This window comes from Leuciscus leuciscus (assembly GCF_965113295.1).
Source record: "Leuciscus leuciscus genome assembly, chromosome: 1".
Classification (NCBI taxonomy): Eukaryota; Metazoa; Chordata; class Actinopteri; order Cypriniformes; family Leuciscidae; genus Leuciscus; species Leuciscus leuciscus.
In genome coordinates this window covers 7,137,180-7,155,550 of record NC_138725.1, presented here as the reverse complement: position 1 = coordinate 7,155,550, position 18,371 = coordinate 7,137,180, and the positions used below count along the sequence as shown (strand labels likewise).

At 37.5% G+C, this 18,371-nt stretch overlaps 2 long non-coding RNA genes across 2 annotated transcripts; one reads left to right on the top strand and one right to left on the bottom strand.

Moving 5' to 3' along the window:
• The first annotated feature begins 10,427 nt into the window (after window positions 1-10,427).
• Window positions 10,428-12,749, top strand: LOC309511083. Its single transcript, XR_014210496.1, has 3 exons — window positions 10,428-10,769; window positions 11,445-11,546; window positions 12,183-12,749. It is a non-coding gene; the product is annotated as an uncharacterized lncRNA (long non-coding RNA).
• Window positions 12,750-14,108: 1,359 nt separating this feature from the next.
• On the bottom strand, window positions 14,109-17,885 carry LOC309476599. Its single transcript, XR_014198292.1, has 4 exons — window positions 17,544-17,885; window positions 15,935-16,056; window positions 15,665-15,780; window positions 14,109-14,992 (listed from the first exon to the last, which is right to left on the bottom strand). It is a non-coding gene; the product is annotated as an uncharacterized lncRNA (long non-coding RNA).
• Window positions 17,886-18,371: the final 486 nt, after the last annotated feature.

The following is an 18,371-nucleotide window of genomic DNA, read 5'->3' as shown; positions in this document are numbered from 1 at the left end:
ATATACAGATTTTATTTAGTAGGTCAGAAATTAAGTCAATTATTAAAAAGAATATTCTGAAAATATGGCAGCAATATTGGGATAATGAAATAAAAGGTAGACATATGCATCTAATACAGTCAACAGTGGTTAAAGGAAGAATATCAGGTAGGAGTAGGTATGAGGAGAACATGATTACAAGATTAAGATTGGGGGATACAAGATTGAATAGTACATTGCATTTAATAGGTAAGAATCCAACAGGTTTATGTGAGGCATGTGAAGTTAGTGAAACAGTTGAGCATGTAGTAATGCACTGTAGGAGATATAATGTTGAAAGGAAAGAGTTGAAGGAGGAATTAAATAATATAGGAGTTAAGTTTACAATTCAAAATGTATTAAAGTCAGATAGGAGTATAATAAATTTAATGGTAAAATATTTGAGAAATACTGGGTTAAATAAGCGTATTGAAAGTTTTATTTTTATTTTTTTTTTATCTGTCATGGGGGCTGAGAGTGGGCGGAGGAGCTGAACACGCAGCGCCGGATGAAACTCTATGAAGCCTCTGTGCGGGTAAATAAGGGGAAGTTATGTTGGTTGAGAGGAAGTGTCAATGGTCCATTTCCAAGATAGGTGGCGGTAATGCACATATTTGTCTGCGATCCGCCGTAAAAAAGCAAGAAGAAGAAGAACAACATGCTTTTTTTTTTTTTTTTTTTAAAGCTTTATTTTCAATTAATAATATGTCATATAAACTTAAACTTAACATCAAAAACTCGTTTGAGGAAAAAACATGTGCTCGCATTTTAAACAGTACAAACTCACATCATATCAACAAATAAGATAAATAAAATAAAAAATAAAAAATAAAAATGTACAGGGGCTGACAAAACAACATAGTGCTTCAAGCGTGTTTAAGAACATAGGACTGTAAACTCAAGGAGCAAGAGACTCTGACATTGTTCCATATAACTCATTTATGGACTGGTTTTCTTCCGATAACACCTTTAGAGATGCTATATAATTTTTAATTTCATTCTTAAAACAGTTTATGTTGGGCTTGCTGTTATTCCACTTATTTTTGTGTATATGATACTTCCCCATAATGAAAATAATGTTCACCATTTTAGATACCTTTTTTGACAGACCATCCATAGGCTATATATCATCACTTGAAATTTGTTAAACAAAGAGTTGTTGATCCCAATATTTAACCATCGATAAACATCCTTCCAAAACCCCATTGTGACTGAACAAGAGAAAAAAAGGTGTTCAATTGTTTCGTGTTCTGTCATACAAAAAACACACTGATTAACTTCAAAATTGAACCTTTTCCTTAGGGTTTCAGCAGCAGGATAAATATTATGTATTAATTTGAACTGAATTTCTTTTACCTTACCTTTTACGTGAAATTGGCCATTTAAGATAGCTACAACAAGTCTTTGTTAATGTAACTTGATTATGCGTTATCTTTATTTTCGTTGGCTTTTTGATATCATAGAATAGTTTTTCTTTAAACACACTTCCAAGTATTTTGTTATTACATTTTCTTTCTCCAAATTTCAATTCACCAATTTTTAATTCAGGCAATTTAACAGTCACATTTGAATTTGTGAGGATATTTTTAATCATGAATTTTAAGGGAAGTGGAATAGCTCTACTGATTTGGTTAAATTCTCTATAAGAGCATTTTAAATTAAACTTTTCGACAAAGGAATTAAACTGCAACAGACTGCCATTTTTATCCATCAAGTCCGTAACATATAGAACATTTTTATCATACCATTCTTGTTTAAATAGTGTCTTTCTGTTAATTAATATGGTTCTATTATTCCACAAGGTGGAGCTATGCAGTGTGAAGTTGTGAGTGAACATCATTTTCCAGTAGAGCAGTATTTGTTTATGGGAGTCAGACAGTTTGATTGGTAGTTTAGTTATTTCAAAGTCACACCTTAACAAAAATTCTAATCCACCAACATTTTGGAAAATATATTTTGGTATGTGGAACCATATGGAATTTGGTTGTGTCAAATAAGCTTTAACCCAGTTCAACTTTAATACACCTCTCATGGATTCAAAGTCAGCAGCTTTCAGCCCACCGTGTTTATAGTCTTTAACCATCACAGACTTTTTAAGGTAGTGTGTCTTATTTTTCCACATGAAATTAAAAATGATTGAATTTACCTTTTTAATCATTTGGGGTGGGGGGGGGGGGGGGGGGGGGGGGGGGGGCATAAAGAGATTGACAAGGCAACCCGTGGATTAATGCTACAAACTTTGCTACAAACTTGCTCCTCCAGTTCTGTTTGCCACTGCCCGGCACGCTTACTCTTCCCCTGCATGAGCTCTCTTACTCTCTCCCCTCACAGTGACTACTGCAGTGGTGAGTGTTTCTCTACCCGCTTGCCTCGTTGTTGTCCCCAGTCTGTTCAGTAGTTGGCGACTTGGCGTACTAAACTGCGCTGATTACATTGCAGACTGGGTTGTGTTGTGAGCCTGGTTGGCTAACATGTAGCATTAGCATGGTGTTGCTGTGTTGCTTGTGGCAACTTTACTGTGTCGATGTCATGTTTCCCGCTGGCAGCTGGATTAATGTCCTCTCAGCTCGCCTTATGCTGTGCCTGTGTGTTTTTTGTAACTTGGCAATGGAGCCTGTTTACACCCCTGCTGCTCTCAAACTATATGGACGGAAGTTAAAAGTGGTGGGTACAAAATGACTCATGACGAAATCTGGTGGGTACGCGTACACACCCACCGCCCCCACCGAAATCGACGCCTATGTATTTCATATCATGTAAAGGAAAACATGATAGTATAAAAAGTACTGTACAGTAATGCAGAAAAGCGCATTACAACCATGTCAAAGCTATTAAAAACGCTCAGATGCAAAACGGAACTAAATGTAAAATTAGATAAACTAGTTAATGATATTGCGCAAATGCTCTCGGTCTCTTCAAAGGTCTTCGCGAATTATTGTGTTATAAGACTCAGTTATCATACATCACGTCTCTTCTACTGTAAGTACACAGAAAAAATTTGCAAATGTGCGTTTGAGTCGGATTTTTATGAAGAATATGTGACTGTTTATGTAACTGGCAAAAGAAAACTTCGCCAACCAAACGTTTGCCAAAAATGACATCAAAGTACTGCCAAAGCACCGAGAATCCCTGTCATGTTACTTCAATATCATACAGTATGCTCAGCATGAAGTCGAGCACACATACAGTATTGTCGTCAGTATGGCCACATGAAACACGACTGCCATCTACAGGTTTTAGTATTTCCTGCGTCCAACACCTAATCCCCCTTCTGCAGGATCCCGCAGAATTTCGGAAGTGCTCGCGGCATTCTTCTCTCTGAGACGCGCATTTTTAAATGCCACATCTGTACATGCATGTGAAAGTGGGACACAAGAAACACAAGATCAAGTGAATTTCACTGCGAGAAAGAACACAAATGTTTGCAGTAAAGCAGAGTAGATTGTAAATTTGTATATTTTGGATTTGGAATGATTATTTGTTACACATGTTTGTAAAAATATAAAAAAAAAAAAAAAAAAAGCTTCCTTTACTGAGCATTTGTTAAAAAATAAACTTTTGCAGCCATGTCATAGTTGAACTGTTTATCTAAATGTGATGAAGTGCTTGAATGTTTCTAACATGAATGTTCTTCAGCATCATGAATGAATGAAGAATAAACACCAACCTCTTTGTTCTTCAGGATCTTCAGTGTGTTTCATTCTGCAGGGTTCTGGATCACTCATGTTCTCTCTGTCCTCTTTAATAAACTCAGTCTTTGCCGATTTCAGCTCTTCCTGATGCTCTGATGCTCGTCTTCACTTGTAGCTGATGGGAATTTACAGCATTTATTGGAGAATTACTGTGGGAGGAGCTTCACTGATGATGTGATTACAGTGGGAGGAGCTTCACTGATGATGAATTACTGTGGGAGGAGCTTCACTGATGATGTGATTACAGTGGGAGGAGCTTCACTGATGATGAATTACTGTGGGAGGAGCTTCACTGATGATGTGATAACAGTGGGAGGAGCTTCACTGATGATGAATTACAGTGGGAGGAGCTTCTCTGATGATGAATTCCAGTGTGGGAGGAGCTGATCTGCCAAAATCAAAAATATCACTGAGTTTGTTTTTATAATAAATGACACTAAGCATTTATGTCTGTCTATCTATTAATCGTACAGTAACTGATGCCAATTCATTAATTATTTTTATTGCTAATCCTAACATTATTCTGCTTCTTCATTAAAACACAGGTATCTAGAAATCTAGAAAATAATATAAATAATTTTAATTCTTCCAAATATAAATAATGGTAAGAAAAACAGAACAAAATCATAAACACAGAAATAATAGGTACATAAAGTAGCCAACAAATCCCCTCAGTCTGCTGACACTAATGAAATGAGCTTTAAGTGTCAATTTACAGGAGATCTGAAGACATCAGCATAATAAATGAGGTGAAAACAGAAACTATTGTCATGAAATAAAGAGTGTTTTCAGCAGATCTGTTAATATTGATGAGCCTCAGACTATCAACACTCATTCAACAAGCCATTCAGGATCATCAGCTGATCATCTCACTTTATTCTGAGTGTTTGCTGTTAGAAACACATTAATTGAGTCAGGATACATGATAAAAGCCTGTAAAACTGCTCTACTGAAAGACAATACTGTTATTTCTCACAATATAACATGGATAAATCATCACTAATAAAACGAAATAATTAAATAACCTATCTTTATATGAACCTCTTCAGGCAAATAACTACAACACATAATATGTGAATATAAATAGTTCGACTTTATAATAACTATTAATTGCAATAAAGTAATTCCATCATTAACATGTTACATATTCATATGTTCAGAAACTGACAATGGTCATAAAACTCTAAAAAAATAAATAAAATGTAATGTTTCCTGTGCCAAACTTCATTAATATTCATATTCCCATGCATGTATAATTTGATATTTCCCACATTCATTACTCATACAGGGGCAATATAAAGTGTCTACATCAATTTTAATAAGTAAATGTAATCTGCCAAAGATAAATGTCGACAATAATAAATAAAGGTAAACATGAAACCGGCAACAGAAACACTTGGGATCGATTCCCCTCACAGATCTCAAACTTTAACTTGACATTCAGTAACAGTTCTCACTCCAAACATCGAGACAATCACACAAACGAACACAACATCGCTCAGGTCTGAATGAACTCAATATATTCTCCTCATGCTCGCTGCTGCTGCACTAAATGTTTATTTCAGAAGGAAGACGCCAGAAAAGACGCACAAGTATCGCTGTGATCGATGAAAACACTACAGAAATGAGCCTGTCGCTTAATCAAACTGTATAAAGTGTGTGTGATGGTTGTGTAAATATGAGAAATACCGTGAACTGCTCTCCTCACCTCAGAAGACTCTGCCTGAGGCCACGTCCACACGAAGCCGGTGCGTTCCCTATCCGATAATCTTTTTACCTCGTTCTAAAAAAAAATTCCGTAAACACGGTGTCGGCTCAAGAAATATCTGCGTACACACGAAACCACTGAAACCGCCTGAAAACGGTGTAGTATATATGCCAGACCAGTATGGGGCGCTGTAATTCTGCCACAGAGATACACTATACACGGAGAAGAAGACTTTGAGCATGCGCATAACCTTGCGCGCAGTATACGAATCAAGAAGAAGAAGACGAAGATGGCGAACGCAACAAGCTAGTAGACTTGAGCCCCTTTCACACAGCGCTTTGAACCCGGGAAATTGCCGGCAAATTGCCAGAGCGCCTTCTGTGTGAACGCAAACTCGACCCGGGATTTATGCCGGGATCGATGCCGGGTCGGGACCTAGTAACATTGCCGTGTTCAGTCCCGGAACGCGCGCTGTGTGAACAAAAGCCGTAATAATGCCGTGTCGTAGTGATGACGCTGAAGCCGGGATCGTTCGGCAGCTGTGAAACGGTACGTAATGCGCAAGTTTATGATCGAATCAGAGAAAAAATGCACAAGCGTGGTTTCTAGAGAGAGAGATCGCAGCTCATACGCAAACTTAAGACACTGCTGAGATTACAAGTCACATCGATGTCACGTGTCTTTACGGCATTTTTACGGGTTGTGTGTGAACGCACTCTCTGATTCTGGAAAATCACTGGCAGTGTGAATGAACCAAAATCAAACGAACCCGGGTCAAATCCCGGGTCACTTTATCCGTGTATTTTCCGGAATCTCTGTGTGAAAGGGGCTTTAGTAGGCATTTCTCAATGTCAAGGAAGGATCCTTGACATTGAGAAACACCAGCCCGTTCTCATCCTAGGGCGTCATATATTGACGCTTTTGACATTTCGTCTACATCGAACGCACATGGCACCCTTTAGCGTCAATATGAGACGCAGATAGAAATGGGCCAGAAGGTGCCTCCTAGCGGTCTAACCCTATCCCTACACTAGACCTAAACCTACCCATAACCGAACAAAGCTATGTGCGTCTCATATTGACGCTAAAGGGTGCCATGTGCGTTCGATGTAGACGAAATGTCAAAAGCGTCAGTATTATGACGCCCAAGGATGAGAATGCGTTGGAAACACCTAGTAGCTTCTGCAGCACCATAGCTATGCTGCAGCACGAACACAATCATGTAGTCCGCCATTATTGTTGTTGCTGTTACATGTGATGCAGCCGGCACGTGATGTGATGACATCATCGTTTCACAAAATATATACGGATTGGCTGTACACACGAAACCGCAAGGGTGTCGTTTTCAGATTTATCCACTTTGGGACCCAGTTTAAAAAAATAGCGGTTTCAGTCTCCTAAAACGCCGGATCCGTGTGGATGAAACGCCAATACGATAAAAAATGTATACGTATACAGCGAAACGCGTCTCTGTGTGGAAGGGCCCTGAAACTCAATGAGGGAAGAGACGGCGCGAGCGAGCGGTGACGTCATCGGCCCTCAACGCACGCGCGTACGGGACACCCCCGCAGCCAATCAGGGCCACGCAGATTCAGCTTTACTAGTAGCCTTCCATTATTATTATTTTAGAACTGAAGTGACTCCAGTTACTAAAGGTGAAAGGAACTTTTTCATAGATGTTACTGTATTTGTCAAATTCATTGTTGTGATAACGCGGCGCAGTTTTACGTGTTCTAAACAATTGTTGTAAACGTACATTCGAACACCCACATCATTTGCCAAAATACTGAAAATCTTTATGTATAACACATGCTATATTTAGTTACATGGCCATAAACACCAGACGTGATAAACAATGTCAATAAACTAAACACAAACCTAAAGCAATAGTACTTTCCTTACATAAAATAACTATTACGATTTCTACATTTGGAAAATATAAAATTAGGCATGCTTTGTCGACAGAACCAGCTGCAATCGGTAAAGAATAATTGTATTCCATAACGACTGCACGAAACAAGCTAAAGTTTGTAGCTTGATAGACGCTACAACTACAACTTCCGCATTTGTCCAGGACTCCACGCAGTACGAGCGGAAACCGAGGGTAACGCGGATATGACACCATTGACTGGCGACTCCCAGCTCACCCCTGCTCTAACGCCCTGTTTCCTTGGTTAAAATCGCAATTTTCTCACGATTTAAAAATAGTTGGAAACATTTGGGATATTGTAAGTAATCAACTTAACAAAATATATAACACTGGCCTTGAGATTTGGGGATATTTTAATGCAAAAATCTTACATATTGTACCTTTAATGACTATTTAATATTTCATATTTAAAAGAATGTTGTGGTCAATGGTGTCAAATGCAGCACTAAGATCGAGTAACACTAATAGCGAGATACAACCATGATCGGATGATAAGAGCAAATAATTTGTGACTCTAATCAGTCCCCCCAGAAAAACGCGGAGTTTTTTTGTGATTGTTGCGGGCAAAAATCCTTGATTATGCGGCACGTTTTCTTAAAAAATGCGATGGAATATGCGGGATAAAATGCAATTTTATGCGATGAAATTGCGGGAACTTGCAAAAATTGCGGAAACTTGCAAAAACTGCGGTTTGATGAAAAAGAGAAAAAAAAGTGATTCCCCCAACACCAATTACATTAATAGTGTAATAAATGTCTTCATTTTAGTTTGAATGAGAAAGAAGAGGTGTAAGCTATTCACCCTGCTTAGGGGGATGTGATCAAAGCCTGGAGTGGAGCAAAAGCATGTTCCTCTCTCCACTCTAAGCGTTCTGTTATCACTCCGCTCCTGATCCACTCCGGGTTTTCCAGTCCCGCTCACGGAAAAAACTGCTCCGTGTTCACTCATTTTTAAGAAAGTTACAGAAAACAACTTCTACAAACAATTTTAATTTGCCAACAGTTAATAATAATTAATAAAAGTGCATGACGTGCAAATCAGATAACAATCAAGTGCAATATAAACATGTTTTGTCAGGGCATCACTCCCGAACCAGCATCAACACTCCATTTTCAACATCTGCTTACTCATTCACACCACAGACACGTCTTTTTGCCTTCTGTGTCTGACGTGATAACTTCTCCCCAGTTGTTCCATGAAAACCTGCAAAGCACGGCCTGCGGCGTAAGATATATACGACCGGATTTTTGTGAAATAGGCCTATCGCGGGGTTTGCACAACTTTGCAGCTTTTCAATGATGTCGCGTAAATACGTCACTTCATAACGTTCCCATGGCAACAGGGGAAATGGCTGCGCTTGTGTGAAGTAAACGCAACATTTGTCAACTTTCTGCTAAGATATATGTGACTTTTTGCAACGAAAATGCGGGGATTATGAAATCATGCAAGCCCGCATATTTTGCACGCGGAAATCTGCAATTTATGCGGCGAAAGTGCGGCGTATTTAAAAAAATGCGTCCCCCGCATAAATATGCGGACTTTGGCTGATTATGCATGGAATCATGCGATCGCATAATCGCGTTTTTCTGGAGGGACTGTCTAATGAGAGCTGTCTCTGTACTATGGTACGGTCTAAATCCGGACTGGAAATCCTCGCAGATATCATTTCTTTCAAGAAAGGAACACAGTTGTGAGGATACTGCCTTTTCTAGTATATTTGACAGAAAAGGCAGATTCGAGATCGGCCTGTAATTGACTAATTAGGATCAAGTTGCGTTTTTTTTAACAAGCGGTTTAATCATAGCCAGCTTAAAGTTTTTTGGTACGTATCCTAGAGACAAAGACGAATTAATGATATTAAGAAGAGGATCTATGGCCTCTGGAAGCATCTCTTTCAGTAGCTTAGTCGGTATAGGGTCTAACATACATGTTGTCGATTTAGATGAATTAACGAGTTTAGTAAATTCTTCCTCTCCTATAGCAATAAATGAATACAATTTTTCCCTGGTCTCACAGGATTCCGTGAAATGTCCACGTGCCCTTAACTCAAAATCCGTGGAGCCATCACGGAATCGCCCCAAATTCCGTGATGCGGCCACGGATATTACTCCAATGCAAGTCAATGACACTGACCTTCCGTGGTCCACACACGGATACCCGTTTCAATGACGGAGTACAGATCTCACTCAATCGACGTGCTTTCTCATTTGGAAACGCAACATTTGAAGTATTTGTGAACTTTTCCAACAACAAATGCCATAATGACGTTAACCTGACTGTTATTGAAGCTATTGCATTGTCCTGTCATCATAAAATGTCGGTTTGTTTCAGTTAGCTTAACCAAAGTCCCGTGATGGCACCACGGACCTCAACAACCTGACCTCACTCATGGACGTTGTAATGTTGCTGGCTTGTTTAGGAACTTATAAGCTTTAGGTCGACTGTGTTGCAATGGCATGTAATTAACTTGACATTTTGTCTCGTCCTGTCATCATAAAATCCAGTTTGATGGCGTTTTACACCTATTGCTCGCTTGGCTATAGTCAGATCTAAAATCTGTGATAGGAGCACGGAGTGAGTCTGTGGTGAGACCACGGATAACTCCAACACGCAAGTCAATGACACTCATCTTCCGTGGTCCACACACGGATACCCGTTTCAATGACAGAGAACAGATCTCACTCAATGGACGTGCTTTCTCATTTGGAAACACAACATTTTAAGTATTTATTTATTTTCCAACACCAAATACCATAAAGACTTTAACCTCTCTGTTATTGTAGCTATTGCATTGTCCAGCCATCATAAAAATTCAGTCTGATTCTGTTAGCCAAACTGAAGTCCCGTGATGGCACCACGGACCTCAACAACCTGACCTCACTCACTGGGATGGTGTGATGTTGCTCACTTGTTTAGAGACTTGAAAGCTTTATGTCGACTGTGTTGCAATTTTGTCTTGTCCTGTCATCATAAAATCCAGTTTGATGGCGTTTTACACCTATTGCTCGCTTGGCTATATAGTCAGATCTAAAATCTGTGATAGGAGCACGGATTGAGTCTGTGGTGAGACCACGGATAACTCCAACGTCCGTGATATGGTCACGTAATTTAATCTATTGATTCGTGCCACGGACACGTTTATTTCGTAATTTTTCGTCTTTCGTGATTACAGCTCGATTATTTCTGCCTGTCGGCTGCAGCAGAGAAGCTGTTTAATCAACATTTATTCACGAGATCTTATCGTGGTTTATGTGTTTTTTTTTAATGTTATTATTTCGGTCTTATTGCCAGGGAAGCTGGATTGTTTTGCTGTTTATTGATCTTTTTAAAATGATATTTTATTAGTAGGAAATCGCGCTGAAGAAGTCTCGTTCCGAACACATCGCGATATTTGGCATCAGTTCACGTGTGTCAGCTGTTGGTAAGTAGCCTAGTAAATAAATACATAAATACGCTGTCCTAATAATGTGTGATATAATGTCTTTTCTGTTTGTCGATATTAATCTGCCAAATATATCTGCCATTTCCACAGAGACTTTGCGTTTCATTGCTTTCTAATTCAAAATATATGATTAAACACTGCCTGTCACGTGACGTGCTATAGGCTTAGATATTCATATCAGATTAAAAATAGTACAATTAGTTCCAAAGTTGTATTTGTAGTAGAAGCACAGTAAAAACAACACTTACCATGCTTTTACCACAGTAACATAAGTTTTACTGTGATAGGGTGTGGTAAAAGGACAGTAACCACAAAACTTACCATGCTTTTACCACACTATTGGTAGTTTTAATGTGATACTTATTGTAAATGCACAGTAGCCACAACACTTACCATGCTTTTACCACAGTAACCCTAGTTTTACTGTGATAGGGTGTGGTAAAAGGACAGTAACCACAAAACTTACCATGCTTTTACCTCTGTATTGATAGTTTTAAAGTGATATTTGATGTAAATGCATATTAACCACAACACTTGCCATGCTTTTAACGCTTTATAATGTAACATCCAATATTTGTAAGGTAAATCAGTACTTTTTCCTTTAAATAATCCTATATATTATACATAATTATATTTTCTTTTCTCTTTTTCCAGCTGAAAAGACCAAAAGGGCCTTTCGGACTCAGTCAGCCCATTATTGTTTGAGGAGAAGTAAACGGAGGAGACGGAAAGCTGCAAAGGCAAATATTCGCAATGGTATGTATGTGTTGGGTTTTAACCCTAAATCAAACATTTTATCAAGCATTTGTTGTTTCTTAAAACTTTTCTCACAAAACCCATAGCCCAATCAGTACAAACATAGTCTGAAAGTCTTAATAATTCACAAGATTTAACAAGTTGTCAAATTCGTACGATACTCGTACATATTTGTGTACTCGTACACAATCCTGCAGCTTTTACTCCTAGTGCTGTCATTGGCTACTGCCTCAATTCCTGTACATATTTATCGCGATATTTGTAAATCAGTTGCGCCACTTCTTGGAAAGTTGTCGGATATCACACACACTGTCAGAAAGTTTATATTAATTGCAAATTGGTCCCTGTCTGTTCATGTTCCAGTGATACATGATGTCTCTCCACACCTCATAACCTACCTCTGTTTGCAAGAGTGGAAAAGCTTATCTGACTTGTCACATGACATCAGATACTCGATTATTTTGTCATAATCAGAATGTTACACTGCTGATAACTGTCCCGTTTGCATGTAAATCATTTTCGTATGATTATTGCTTGCTATTAAAGACATACTTTTATTCATAGAAATGCCCACATATCAGTGAACTTATAACATAAAAATGCTTTTAACATTTAATTATGCAACACTCTTTACAGAAAACATATCCCACGGTTATGGATAAACTCACAACGTCATCATCAAGTGCTGTGCTGGGCACATTGGGCAACAAGTGTCCTCCAACGTATTCGATCCGTGGCCAGGTTCTTCACATCTTCCCATGGGACACTGACATTCTTCAGGTCTTCATGAAACATCTGTCTCTGTGTCTTCCTTGGTCTTCCCTGTCTCCTGCATCCTCCTGGTGGTGTCCACTTCATCACTGTGTTTGGGTGTTGTTGTTTGGGCATGCGTAGGATGTGTCCAGCGAGGTGCACCCTTTGCTCTGTCTCAGTTTCTGAAAGTCTTCATGTGGAGTCCCACTCCTCCTCAGGATCTCTTTGATATATGCAGAACCAATACTGAATATAGTGATTTATCTTTTTCCATATTGTTAAAGCATTTTGTTTTCTCTTTTCAGCTTCATAAACTGTACTTGATTTCTGCCTAATGCCTTTATAAAAAAGGGTCAGTGCTCATCAGGTGTTTTGCTAAAGGACATATTCATTGCATAGTTAAAATAAAAGTGACCAATAATCACAAGGATATAGAATGAAAGTTGAGAATGTAAAATGTTGTGCTAATGTTTTTGCCTATTTGTTCTTTTAAGCGACGAAACAAATGTATTTCCACATAACAAAGTTGAATCTCATCTTTTGGTTTGTAAATATATAACTTCATCATAGCAATTTTTTTAACGTTAATGTATGTGTCACTATAATAGATTGCTCCTGTATCTGGATATTTTAAATTAACTGATTTTTATACTGTTGTGCAGTAGTTTTGGCGCTACATTTGTCTTTAAACAGTTTGACATTAAATATTGGAATAAGCTTTCAAAATTGTGTCCATTCATTGTGCTTTTGTTACATTTATTTGAATATAATTGATATATCTTTGACTATACATACACTGTAAATGTTAGAAGCACTTTAGTAGGCCTACATGCAATTATCTTTAATTAAAATACTGCAAAACTACTCCTGCTGTAGGCCTTTGCTTAGAAAAAAGTTTCTCTTTCAAATGTATTTATGCATCAGTCTAATCAAATAAGCAAATTTGTGTCATTGATCATGTGAACTCGTTTTTGGACGGTAACCACACAAAGAGTCTTTTGTTTTTAAATATGAGTGTTATAATTTAATTAGAAATAATACATGTTTAACAGCCTTAATTAAATATTTAAGGTATCTATCCCTGCAGGCGGAACCAGAAGAGATCTGTCATCATTTGCCATAAATGGGCATGTAAGTGTGACGCATTTATTCAGCTGGGTTTGTATTGGCCGTGACTTTATCGCAGAACTCGCTGTGATTGGACAATCGTTTAACCCATATAAACTGGCGCTTCATGTTACAAAGTATGGTTTGGTGTTATTATTACATTAGTTATACATTAAGCTAACTATAAAGTGTCTCTGTAATGTGAGAAATTACTCCTTTACCGAGATCCTAACCCTAACCCTAAGCATGTCTGCACATTTCAATGAACTACAGAACAATGCTTCCTGTTCCACTGATAGAATGACAGAGATATGTGGGTAATGTAGTATAAAACGTTTAGTAATAAAACAATAAATGTTAAATAAATTATATATTTAATGGACAACTGGATATCTTCATTGCGCAAACCTTTATGACATATATGAGGGACAGGCTGAAATTTGATATTTTACTGTGAGCACTTTAAAAATAACCTTTATGCCAGCTTTCCATATATATCTGAAAACTGTGGCCAACATTATTTATTATACAATAGCATAAGCAGTCGTCCTGCCGATTTTCTCTTTGATACACTAACCGGACTTCGAGTTACAGCCATTTGAAATGTGCATTTGTTTGCTCTTCTGGGGGCCATTGCTGGGCCATACAATCTACACAGATCTACACACACTATTACTATTACACAAGGGTAATGCACCATTCAGTAAAACAACAAAAAAACAGTGCCAACATTTCCTTTTCACCCCCTCTGATTGCTGCTTATATGCCTGACATCAGTGATATATGCTTTCATTCAAAAAGCAGTTGTAGATGTGCTAGAATGATCAACATGGATCATCTTCAATTAAGCGTTAAGTATTTATAGCAAGATAGCCCACTGTAGCCTCTTGTTATTCACATAGCTTCCTTTTATTTCACTGCAAACTGGCATACATGCAAGTATGTGCAACTTTTGTTGCATTGTTGTCCCAAATATCATTAACCAGATCTACATTTTTTATGTCCCAAGTAAAAGAATCATGGTCATTAATTATATGTAGTAATTTATAAGTTATTAATTATATGTAGGCCTAGTTATTTTTTAATTAATTAAACTAAAGAAATAAGAAATTAAAATTTCTCAAATAAAAATGTCTATTTACTGTACCAAACACCACTTTCAATACACAATAGTCACCATACTTTATTAAACAACACTTTATTGGAGGACACAGAATAAAGTTAATAAAGTAGCATAAAGACAAATGAGATTCAAGATAAATAAAAATGTGTCTTCAAAAATACATTAACATCATAATAGTCCATTCACAGCTGCTGAAGCCATAAAATTAGTGCCAGAGAATCATATTCAGTCACCTACAGAAAACAGATTTGATATTGTGTTGGAAAATAATGATTCATTATCACAGCTAAACTGGTTTCTTGCTCTTCCCTGTACGTCTCTATCATGTTCGTGTTTTTCTTCCTCGTCTAAACAGTTTGTTCAGTTGAAGAACAGAAGATGTGATCACTGATGTGGTGTCGCTTTTTCTCAACCAGAAGAAGAAGTCTCAACATCCCATTGTCAGGCGTTCTCCAGTCCTGGTCTGAAAGTAAAACAGAAAACAGAAAACATTCAAATGAAGTTGTTTAATGGACAGCCGGGTCAGCTTATGTTCTGCGTTATTTAAAGCAGTGATGGTTTACTCTGGCCCTCAGCGTCCACTGTCCTGCAGATTTAGCTCCGACCTCAAACCCTCCTGCCTATTGTCTAGAAATAAACCTGAAGACTTTGGTTAAAATTTTCAGATGTGCTCGATTAGGGTTGGAGGTTAACTCTTAACTAACCTCAAAAAGTAGAATGCAAAGGGCCAGAGTTGCCTGTTCCTTACATAAATTTACAAAGCAGCAGTCAGTACATTATATAATATACACATTGAAGTATTTATTATATATATATATATATATATATATATATATATATATATATATATATATATATATATATATATTGGAGCACATAATATAAGCTAAGTACTGAACAAAAACTGTTTTACCCATATCAACAGCAACCTATTTTAAAAGATTTTTAAGAAAGGCATTGTCTCTTTTGAGCCTTTGCCAGTGATGCTTGATTTCTTTCCAGACAACATACTCTTCTGTCACTTGTTTCAAGAGCTTCACATGATCAAAAACCAAGTGTAAACCTGTACAATGTAAAATTGTCAACATCAAATTATGTACTACATTTTACAGCATTGTTTCAATTCAAGACATACCAATGGACTCGCTCACTTTTCTGTCTTCTTTGGGCACCAGATGTTCCTTCCTCACCCGAAACAAAGGACTTATTCGATTAGCTTGCGTTGATATAAGGACTGGTCTTCCTTCTCTGCTGTAAAACAAGATAGTCTCGACTTACTCTATGTGCAATTACTATTGTTCCTGAAACATAAATTAAGACAGTATTAAATAAGTTAATTTACCATATGATTCAGGAGAGAACATTTGATGAGTAAATACTGATTGCAATATTCTAGAAACTTCACCTGGGAAGGGCTGATCACGGCAAGATTCGCTGCGACTCACTAGTAGCTCTTGTAATGGTTGGCTCCTAAAAGAGCTGTTGAGTTTGATATTGTAGAGCTTTAAAAAAAAGGACTAAGCAATCCTGCAAAACAGAAAGGAAGGTAATTTTAATACATTACTTGCAAATAGTCAGTTTATAACTGTATGATATGTTTTCTGTAAAGAGTGTTGCATAATTAAATGTTAAAAGCATTTTTATGTTATAAGTTCACTGATATGTGGGCATTTCTATGAATAAAAGTATGTCTTTAATAGCAAGCAATAATCATACGAAAATGATTTACATGCAAACGGGACAGTTATCAGCAGTGTAACATTCTGATTATGACAAAATAATCGAGTATCTGATGTCATGTGACAAGTCAGATAAGCTTTTCCACTCTTGCAAACAGAGGTAGGTTATGAGGTGTGGAGAGACATCATGTATCACTGGAACATGAACAGACAGGGACCAATTTGCAATTAATATAAACTTTCTGACAGTGTGTGTGATATCCGACAACTTTCCAAGAAGTGGCGCAACTGATTTACAAATATCGCGATAAATATGTACAGGAATTGAGGCAGTAGCCAATGACAGCACTAGGAGTAAAAGCTGCAGGATTGTGTACGAGTATACAAATATGTACGAGTATCGTACGAATTTGACAACTTGTTAAATCTTGTGAATTATTAAGACTTTCAGACTATGTTTGTACTGATTGGGCTATGGGTTTTGTGAGAAAAGTTTTAAGAAACAACAAATGCTTGATAAAATGTTTGATTTAGGGTTAAAACCCAACACATACATACCATTGCGAATATTTGCCTTTGCAGCTTTCCGTCTCCTCCGTTTACTTCTCCTCAAACAATAATGGGCTGACTGAGTCCGAAAGGCCCTTTTGGTCTTTTCAGCTGGAAAAAGAGAAAAGAAAATATAATTATGTATAATATATAGGATTATTTAAAGGAAAAAGTACTGATTTACCTTACAAATATTGGATGTTACATTATAAAGCGTTAAAAGCATGGCAAGTGTTGTGGTTAATATGCATTTACATCAAATATCACTTTAAAACTATCAATACAGAGGTAAAAGCATGGTAAGTTTTGTGGTTACTGTCCTTTTACCACACCCTATCACAGTAAAACTAGGGTTACTGTGGTAAAAGCATGGTAAGTGTTGTGGCTACTGTGCATTTACAATAAGTATCACATTAAAACTACCAATAGTGTGGTAAAAGCATGGTAAGTTTTGTGGTTACTGTCCTTTTACCACACCCTATCACAGTAAAACTTATGTTACTGTGGTAAAAGCATGGTAAGTGTTGTTTTTACTGTGCTTCTACTACAAATACAACTTTGGAACTAATTGTACTATTTTTAATCTGATATGAATATCTAAGCCTATAGCACGTCACGTGACAGGCAGTGTTTAATCATATATTTTGAATTAGAAAGCAATGAAACGCAAAGTCTCTGTGGAAATGGCAGATATATTTGGCAGATTAATATCGACAAACAGAAAAGACATTATATCACACATTATTAGGACAGCGTATTTATGTATTTATTTACTAGGCTACTTACCAACAGCTGACACACGTGAACTGATGCCAAATATCGCGATGTGTTCGGAACGAGACTTCTTCAGCGCGATTTCCTACTAATAAAATATCATTTTAAAAAGATCAATAAACAGCAAAACAATCCAGCTTCCCTGGCAATAAGACCGAAATAATAACATTAAAAAAAAACACATAAACCACGATAAGATCTCGTGAATAAATGTTGATTAAACAGCTTCTCTGCTGCAGCCGACAGGCAGAAATAATCGAGCTGTAATCACGAAAGACGAAAAATTACGAAATAAACGTGTCCGTGGCACGAATCAATAGATTAAATTACGTGACCATATCACGGACGTTGGAGTTATCCGTGGTCTCACCACAGACTCAATCCGTGCTCCTATCACAGATTTTAGATCTGACTATATAGCCAAGCGAGCAATAGGTGTAAAACGCCATCAAACTGGATTTTATGATGACAGGACAAGACAAAATTGCAACACAGTCGACATAAAGCTTTCAAGTCTCTAAACAAGTGAGCAACATCACACCATCCCAGTGAGTGAGGTCAGGTTGTTGAGGTCCGTGGTGCCATCACGGGACTTCAGTTTGGCTAACAGAATCAGACTGAATTTTTATGATGGCTGGACAATGCAATAGCTACAATAACAGAGAGGTTAAAGTCTTTATGGTATTTGGTGTTGGAAAATAAATAAATACTTAAAATGTTGTGTTTCCAAATGAGAAAGCACGTCCATTGAGTGAGATCTGTTCTCTGTCATTGAAACGGGTATCCGTGTGTGGACCACGGAAGATGAGTGTCATTGACTTGCGTGTTGGAGTTATCCGT